We start from the raw sequence: 9,602 nt of genomic DNA, 5'->3' as shown, positions 1-9,602 counted from the left end.
ACAGTAACTAATGCCCCAAGGTCTTCAGAGAGCTGCTTAGGTCAGCAAAGGGTCACCCTGCCCAGACCTAAACTCTCAGATTGTCCTCACAAACTCTGGGTAATTATAGTCTAAAGGTCCCCTGGCCGTAGATGCTTCTTCATATTATTGCTAAGCCCCCAGCGGCGCCCCTGGGCAGCTGAGCTACTGAGGGCTTATCGGCAGCCACAGATGTCAAGAGATGTCATCCTGATGCAGCTTCTTCATATCAAAACAACTTTACTGGGCTTCCCTGGTGGCGCAGTGGTTGAGAGTCCGCCTGCCGATGCAGGGAACACGGGCTCGTGCCCCGGTCTGGGAAGATCCCACATGCTGCGGAGCGGCTGCGCCCGTGAGCCATGGCCGTTGAGCCTGCGCGTCCGGAGCCTGTGCTCCGCAACGGGAGAGGCCACAACAGTGAGAGGCCCACATACCGCAAAAAAAAAAAAAAAAAAAAAAAAAAAAAACAACTTTATTTATAAAGACAACTTCATTCTTATATCAAAACAACTTCCCTCTTAAAAACAATTTCATTTTTGTCATAAGCAAGTGGATTTGATATCATATCAAACCACTGCACAACAACTTTGCACACTTCTTTTTTTTTTATAAATTTGTTTATTTATTTATTTTTGGCTGTGTTGGGCCTTCGTTGCTGTGCACGGGCTTTCTCTAGTTGCGGTGAGCGGGGGCTACTCTTCGTTGCGGTGTGCAGGCTTCTCACTGTCGTGGCTTCTGTTGCTACGGAGCAGGGCTCTAGGCACGCAGGCTTCAGTAGTTGTGGCACACGGGCTTAGTTACTCCGTGGCATGTGGGATCTTCCCGGACCAGGGCTCGAACCCGTGTCCTTTGCATTGGCAGGCGGATTCTTAACCACTGTGCCACCAGGGAAGCCCCAGCACAGTCCTTCTTACACCTTTGGATTATTTCCTGAGTTGAATTGGTTTCTGTTCTTTTCCATTATTTTGATCCTAAAACAACAGAAAACTAGAAAGAAAAGAGTAGAGGAAGGAGGGAGAAAGGAGGATGGCAAAGAGAGAGAAAGAAAGAAAAAGAAAATGACTTGAAACAGCATCTTAGCAAAATAACTTACTGCACTCTGTGGAGAGGAAGATCCAGAAATGACGTAAAGGTCTGTGTCACACACCACCAGGTCCTTGATTAGTGGCTGAACCCACTGTAGGAGCCAATGACGGCATTCAGAGCCAATGCCATGAGCTGGGTGAGCCAAAGTCATGCCTGATCTGATAACACCTGGAAGCTTCACCAAGCCAGCAAAGAAAACATCCTTCAATTATTGGTAGCAATGAACCAATAACAACCCATCAATCAATAAATTAAAATCATGGGGCAAGGTATTAACGGTTATTCATGGCAGGTGAAGATTACTTCCTCCTTGGCAGAACAGATCAGAATCAGAAAGGAAACTAAGACACACAAAGTTTAACTTTCTGGCATTTGTTAAGTATTTCTTTCTTCTTTGAGCAACCTGGATTCCACGAAGCCAAGAACCTCTTTCTGTCGCATCCCTCGCAGGCCTGCTAACACATTTATGGCCAATGCCTCATCTCTCTTCCCTTTATCCAAAATTCCCTTTCACTGGCCTCATTTCCCATAGCTTTTGCTGAGAGAAAATTACCTGCTCTGAGAAGCCAGTCCTTCCAAAGTGATACTGGATGCAGTGGTAGACAGAGTAATAACCCTCCAAAGATATTCATGACTTAACCCCAGAATCTTTCAATTTTTCCAGGGGATTTCATGAGTGGGATTAAGTGGGACCTTGAGATGGGAGGAGTATCCTGGATTATCCAGGTGAACCTAATTAATTACTTGGCTTCTTAAAGATGGAGAACCTTTCTGTGCTGGGTCAGAAAGATGAGAGGGAAGAAGAAGAGTTGCTGACTTTCAAGATGGAGGAAGTGGACACAAGTCAAGGAATGTGAGTGGCTCTAGAAGCTGGGAATAGTCCTCAATGACAGCCAGCAAGGAAAACAGCATCTCAGTCCTACAACCACAAGGAACTGAATTTTGCAAACAATCCAAATGTGCAAGGAAACAGATCCTTCCCCTAGAACCTCCAGTAATGAACACAACTCTACTGACACCTTGATTTTACCCTGCTGAGACCCATGTCAAAAGTCTGACCTACAGAACTGCAAGGTAATAAATTGGTGTTGTTTAAACCACTATATTTGTGGAAGTTATTTTCTAGCAATAGAAAACTAATACAGATGTTAATATGAGACTCAGTCAGCAGAGCTTTCAGTTAGTTTGCTTTCTGAAGCAACTATTATGGTACCAGATAAGAAAATAAAATCTCTCATATATTTTGGAACAGGCAGATTATTTTACAATTCGTGGCCAGATGTGTCATCCACTTTGTTCATTCACCTGTTCCATAAATATTTATGGAATGCCAACTAGGTACCAGGTACATATTTCCCCACACATATGGCTCCTTCTAGATCATGTCTACTACATAAGCGGATCCAGTCAGCAAGTCAATCAACAAATGTTCATTGAGCATCTACTGTGTATTAGGTACAAGGGCAACTCAATCAAGATGGTGGATGGACCTAGAGTCTGTCATACAGAGTGAAATAAGTCAGAAAGAGAAAAACAAATACCGTATGCTAACACATATATATGGAATCTAAGGGGGAAAAAAAAAAGGTCATGAAGAACTTAGGGGCAAGACGGGAATAAAGACACAGACCTACTAGAGAATGGACTTGAGGATATGGGGAGGGGGAGGGGTAAGCTGTGACAAAGTGAGAGAGAGGCATGGACATATATACACTACCAAACGTAAGGTAGATAGCTAGTGGGAAGCAGCCGCATAGCACAGGGAGATCAGCTCGGTGCTTTGTGACCACCTAGAGGGGTGGGATAGGGAGGGTGGGAGGGAGGGAGATGCAAGAGGGAAGAGATAAGGGAACATATGTATATGTATAACTGATTCACTTTGTTATAAAGCAGAAACTAACACACCATTGTAAAGCAATTATACTCCAATAAAGATGTTAAAAAAAAAAAAAAAGATTCACTGAAAGGGTCTTTTAGCTGCCTGGGAAGGCTGGGAAGCCTGAGATTCCAAATTGTGCAGTGGAATATTGGAATAGACAGCATATGAGCCTCTCTATACAAGAGCTAGGAGGTATTACTGTCATCCTTTTACATATGCAAAAACTGAGGCTCAGAGAGATTAACGGCCAAATCACACTGCCCGTACGTGATGGAGCTGGAATTAAAAAAATTTTTTAATTATAGTTAAACACAAATAACATAAAATTTACTATCTTTTACCATTTTTAAGTATACAGTTCAGTAGCATTAAGTACATGCACATTACTGTGCAGCCAATCTCCAGAATTCTTTTCATCTTGCAACACTGAAACTCCATGCCCATTAAACAACTCCCCATTCCCACTTCTTCCTAGCCCTTGGCAACCACCGTTCTACTTTCCGTCTCTCTGAATCCGACTATTTTAGGTACCTCATGTAAGTGGAACTTTAAAGTATTTGTTTTTTTGTATCTGGCTTATTGCACTTAGCATAATACCCACAAGGGTCATCCATATTGTAACATGTGTCAGAATTTCCTTCCTTAACATGCATCAGAATTTCCTTCCTTTTTCAAGTCTGAATAATATTCCATTGTATTTATATGCTACATTTTGTTTATCCACTCGTCCATGAATGGACACTTGGGTTGCTTCCATTTCATAGTTATTGTGAATAATGCTGCTATGAACATGGACATACAAATATCTCTTTGAGACCCCACTTTCACTTCTTTTGGATATATACCAATGGAGCTGGAATTTGAACATAGGTCTCTCTGACTCTGCTGTTCATTCTCTCCCAGGGTGCAACACACCCTAGGGTGAAGTTATGGCTTTCTGTGCTGTAGCTAACCAGATACGTGAAATTTTTTGCTCACAGTCTATTCTACATAGAGCTAGTTTTATTCTATGATTTTCCAGTGATTAAAATACAAGCAGATTGGGGCTTCCCTGTTGGCACAGTGGTTGAGAGTCCGCCTGCCGATGCAGGGGACATGGGTTCGTGCCCCGGTCTGGGAAGATCTCACATGCCACGGAGTGGCTGGGCCCATGAGCCATGGCCGCTGAGCCTGCGCGTCTGGAGCCTGTGCTCCACAACGGGAGAGGCCACAGCAGTGAGAGGCCCGTGTACCGCAAAAAAAAAAAAAAATACAACCAGATATTCTGCACTAAGAACAAAACTCAAACTCCTGGACCCTGTATGATCTGGCCCCTGCCTGTATGTCCAACCTCATTTCCAACCACTTGCTATACTTTACTCGTACTGTCTGTTTCTACTCTTCAAACACAAAGAGCTGTTCCTACCTCAGGGTCTTTGCATTTGCTGTACATTCTCCCTGGTACTTTGCATAACTGGCTCCTTCTTATCATTCAGGTCTCAGCTCAAACGTGACCTCTTCAAAGAGACCTGCCCCCACCACACTTTATAAAGTAGCACCTCCTATCACTATCTAGCACACTGTTCTCCTTTATTTTCTTCATAACTATCTAAAATGTATTTTGTTGTTGTTGTTTTCTTGTTTATTATCTATCTCCCTCACAAGAATGTATTTTCCACACAGAGATCTTATCTATCTTATTCCTCCAGTATCCCCAGAGCATAGAACCATACCTGGTATATAACAGATGCTTATCAAATATTTGTTGAATAAAGGAATGTGTAAGGAACTTCATTGCAGTATTGTTTATCATATCCAAAAAATGGAAACCGTGATTTGAATCAAACTGATTTTATAATTTATCACCTAGTACAGGTCACTTAGAGAATGAAAGAGGTTATTGTTAATAATTATACCATATCTATAGGCAAAACCAGGACTGCATGACGGATCTACCTTAATCATTTATTCCAATCCCCTCAATTTGCAGATGAGGACACTTAGGAGACCCAGAGAGGGAAACTGACTTGATGAAGGTTGCACAGCAAGTTAGGTGCAGAGGTGGAAAAAGCCTCAACTGCTGACACTCAGGCTGGGGCCCTTGATGCTTCACTGCTTGGTTGCTCTGAAGCTCAGCAAAACATGCCCCCCGCCTGCTACTGTGCCCTCACATGACTCTGGGAGAAAACAGAGCTCCTCTTTCGATCCCAAGAAGCATGCGGTTTGGAGCTCTTCTCTTTCTCTTACTTTTTCTTCCCCCTTTTTGTGGTCGTATACTGGGCTGGCTGGAGGGGAAGCACTTAGGTATCGTGGGATTTCACTGCTGTTCCATTACATAAGTGAAAGCCCTACCAAGGGGAGAATGAAATGCAAAGCAGGGTCATCTGACCACTTCCTTGGCTGGTCCCGGGACTGCCTGGATCACCCCAGGGCTTGGTTCTGGGAAATGCTCATTCAGTACATTCCTCATCCAACAACTATTTCTTGAGCATCTTCTAGGTTCCAGGCTATACTGTGCTATACACATGGTATATAAGAATGGATCAGCAAGACATGATCGCTGCCCTCATGGGGAGCCCATTATGGAAAAGGGTGAGTGTTGGATAATAAACATATACAGAAAAATTAATTATAGACATGGTTAGTTCTAGAAAGGAAATAGAGCGCTGTGATGAACAGTAAGAATAGCTGACACCTATTGAAGTCATCTTTGTCTCTACCACTTTGTGAGATAAATATTATTATGATCTTCATCTTATACATGTGGAAATAGAAGCACAAGGAGTTTGGGTGACTGCCAAGGTCACACAGCTGGTATGTGTCAGAGCTGAACTTGAACCCCAGAGACTTGCTTCAGAGCCTGAGTCCTTAACCACAAGCTATCTTGGGCAGGAGAGGGTCAGAGGGGAGTGCGTGCTTTCAATAGGGCAGGGAGGGCCTTTCTGAGGAAGTGGCATATAAGCTGAGATGAACTGTAGAAAGAACTGGCAGAAGAATGTTCTAGGCGGAAAAAGGAACATGTGGACAAAGGTGGGAAAGAGGCTGGTGTGTTCTGTAATCCGTCAGAAGGCCTGGGAGATTGAGGCGGAGGTTGGATTTTATTCTAGATGCCCCTCACAAAGTGTCTTTGCAGACATATATTTTCTCATTTGATCAAACAGCCTGGTCAGGCCAGTCGAGCAAGTGCTATCATCCATGTTTTACAGAACCCTGTACGTCGTTTCTGGGAACCTGGAGTCAGAGGTAGCTCCAAGACTTTGAACTTGTGTCAAGTGCCCTTTCTACTCAACCTCCCCGCTGAGGCCCCAGCTGGCCCTTTGCTGCCCCTATTGTCCCTGAACTATAATGTACGCCTGTCTCCCCAGCACCTCCTCTTCCTCTCACCTCAGAATTTACCTCTTGGGCTGCCTTAACACCTTAATGTCTAGGGGAATCTGATAAACACATCTGTTCTTATCTGCTAATGGGGAATAAAGCCCTGTAGAAACCGAGAGTGAACTTGTTTTTCTATCCCTATGAAAACCTACGACAGCCTTCCTTTCTTCCAGTCATAAGGTCAGCCTCCAGCTATTAGCATTCCCTTTCTGCCAGAGTGGCCGTCATTATATGATTCATGGCCTGTTCCCAGAGAAGCCTGGCAGAGTTTGAGCCTTGGGCCTTTGGTTAACAGGTAGCGGCTGACAGATGCCAATAATCCATGCACTGTTCAGATCAGCTCATTCCCTGTCTGTGCATGTGGTCGTATGCACCCTCAGAAACCATCCCCAGGAGGTAGGGCAGCAGGGCCGTGGGCTCCTCAGCATGGCACACAAGCCGTCCAAGTCCCAAACACTGCCTTCCTCTCCACCTCAGCCTGTCCTGCTTCCTGCCTTGACCTTGGGGCCCAGCCTCCCCAGACGTTTCTCACCGTGACCTCGAGCACACACCACGAGCTCTCACACCTGCGTGCTGCGCGCTCTGCTTGTGACACCCTCCCCACCTTCTTGACCGGCTCCCCCCTTGGCCTGAATACAACCCACATACCGCTCGCCCGGGAAGCCTCCTCCGACTGCACCTCACTGAGCCTTACACTCCCCTTCTCCGTGCTTCCAATCTTAATGAGCAGCATTCTTTGAGTACCTGTAATACACCACACACTGTTAAGCTCGTTACATGGATCATCGCAATAAGAGAGCATTTTAAAGAGGCAGATTCTCTCATCCTACTATTTTACCACTGAAGAAACTGAATCATAGGAACGCACCCACGGCTGAGCAAAGTGCTGCAGGTGGGATACAACCCAGGCAGACTGCGTTCAGGATCTGCATCATCACCATCTCCTGTGTTCACCATCACAACGAACACTTATTGGGCACTTACAGTATACCTCCATAGCTCTAAGACATTGATGTACACCTTCTCATTGAACTGATCATAAGTCCTATAAAATTTAGTCACTACAAGGTAGGTGTTATTATGTCCATTTTAAAGGTGAGAAGACTGAGGCCTAGAGTGTTTTCATTATTTAGCTAAACCACACATTGAGCAGAATGCATGGAATACGCCACCACGCACTGAAATTGCCCAGATTAGCTGAGGCTGCTAGTGATCTACCCAACACCCCTTCTCCTCCTCTTTTGTAATATCAAAGACTGTATTGTCAGAGATAACAATGTGTCCAATTTAAGAAAAAAACTAAGATAAACAAAACCCCTCCCAGACACCTCTGCAGATAGGGTAGCTGAGGAAACGTAAGTCAACACCTTGGTGCGGGGCTTCCAGGAAATCATTCAGAGAGGGTATACTCTGCTATTAGGTACCATTTGCATTCGGCCCTTTCTCCGTCTTCCTGTTTGAGACACGAAGACGGGATCTCCAACAGCCGTCCTTTGACCATGAAGCAATCCTATGGAAAAAAAAAAAAAAAGGATCAGAAGAAAAGAAGGAACCTGGGATCATGGTGACACCATGTGGACAGAGCAACCAGACCAGCCTTGGGCCATCCAGCTCCAAACTTCATGGAATGTAGAAGAAAAAAAAGACTTGTTTAAACCCCGTTGCTTTGATTCTCTGTGACTTGAAGCCAAATGCAATTCCTAACTCACTTACTTTGCTATGTGGCTGACCAACCATCCCACTGAGCTGTGTGGTCCTCAACAGTGAACTCAAAGTACCGCTTGCCTCTGTACCGATGTCAGGAGCACAGCACCTGGGTCACCGTATCGACCTCGACCAACTCTGACTTTCTTGCCATTTTACTCAGCCTCCTTGGAGGCAAAAGAGATGAAGTTAGGAAACAGACATTGCTGATTCCATGGCACAGAATTAAGGCAAGGGCGAAGGAAAGCGTGAAGAGAAGTTGGCTCCAGCACGTGAAGCGCAGACACTGGGGAGAACCAACCCAGCCTCCAGCCTGCTCAGGTGTGGGAGGGCAATGCCGTCTGCGTGCCAGACGCTCCACTGGCTCCTCTGCTGCAAGCAGTGATGGTGCCATTTCCACGCCTGGGAAACACAGGGCCAGGAGCCAGTTTAAACCTGGTAAGTGAAGTCAGCAGAGTACCTGAACCAGAGCTGGCTGTCAGCTTGTGCAAAATAGCCAGCCTCTCCAAGTACTGCAATTTGAGGAATTATCGTACATCTCCACCCTCTCCTCACCACACCTGAAATCCAACCACAACACTGTTGGTGCCAATGAGGTATAAGGCTTGCCATGCCAATGCCCCTAAGACAATGAGTGCACTGGCTGTTGGGAAAGTCAACCTCTGGGAATCTCAGTTTCCTCATCTGTACAGTGGAAATAATACTGCCTACCTCTGTTTCCATATGGGGAGTTGGTAAGAGGATCAAATATCATGATGAACAGGAAAGCCCTTCTGTAAACAGTAAAACATTATACAAACCCAAGATAGTGCATGTATTCATTTTTCTGGGGCCTCAGCTTCCACAATTATGGAAAATTCCTTTCAGATCCTTCATTCTCTCTCTATATATATTTTTTATAATTATTTATTTGTTTGTTTGTTTGTTTGTTTGTTTATGGCTGTGTTGGGTTTTCGTTTCTGTGCAAGGGCTTTCTCTAGTTGTGGCAAGCAGGGGCCACTCTTTATTGCGGCGCGCGGGCCTCTCACTATTGCGGCCTCACTTGTTGCGGAGCACGGGGTCCAGACGCACAGGCTCAGTAATTGTAGCTCACGGGCCCAGTTGCTCTGCGGTATGTGGGATCTTCCCAGACCAGGGATCGAACCCATGTCCCCTGCATTGGCAGGCGGATTCTCAACCACTGCGCCACCAGGGAAGCCCCCTCATTCTATATTTATTACAATGTTTTCTACACTCAAGTGTATACAGCATAAGAAAGTTGTTGAGTGAGTAAATCCTAAGAGTTCTCATCACAAGGAGAAATTTTTTTCCTTTACTCTTTTCTTTTTATTGTATCTGTATGAGAAGATAGATGTTAGCTGAACCTATTGTGGTAATCATTTCACAATCTATGTAAATCGAACTATCATGCTGTGCACCTTAAACTTACACAGTGATGTATGCCAATTATTTCTCAATAAAACTGGGGAAAAATGACTTTAAAATTGTCATGGTTCCCCCACCCCTGCCACCTCCCACCCCCTATGGGGCCACCACATAATATGGAAACCAGAGTTTTTTG

General features: G+C 44.9%; 1 long non-coding RNA gene across 1 annotated transcript; it reads right to left on the bottom strand.

Moving 5' to 3' along the window:
- Positions 1–891: 891 nt before the first annotated feature.
- On the bottom strand, positions 892–7,819 carry LOC307051979. Its single transcript, XR_013810845.1, has 3 exons — positions 7,762–7,819; positions 6,986–7,081; positions 892–1,005 (listed from the first exon to the last, which is right to left on the bottom strand). It is a non-coding gene; the product is annotated as an uncharacterized lncRNA (long non-coding RNA).
- Between the last annotated feature and the right edge of the window lie 1,783 nt (positions 7,820–9,602).

The sequence above is a fragment of the Hyperoodon ampullatus genome (assembly GCF_949752795.1).
Source record: "Hyperoodon ampullatus genome assembly, chromosome: 4".
NCBI classification, from domain to species: domain Eukaryota; kingdom Metazoa; phylum Chordata; class Mammalia; order Artiodactyla; family Ziphiidae; genus Hyperoodon; species Hyperoodon ampullatus.
This window is presented reverse-complemented; position numbering and strand designations above follow the sequence as displayed.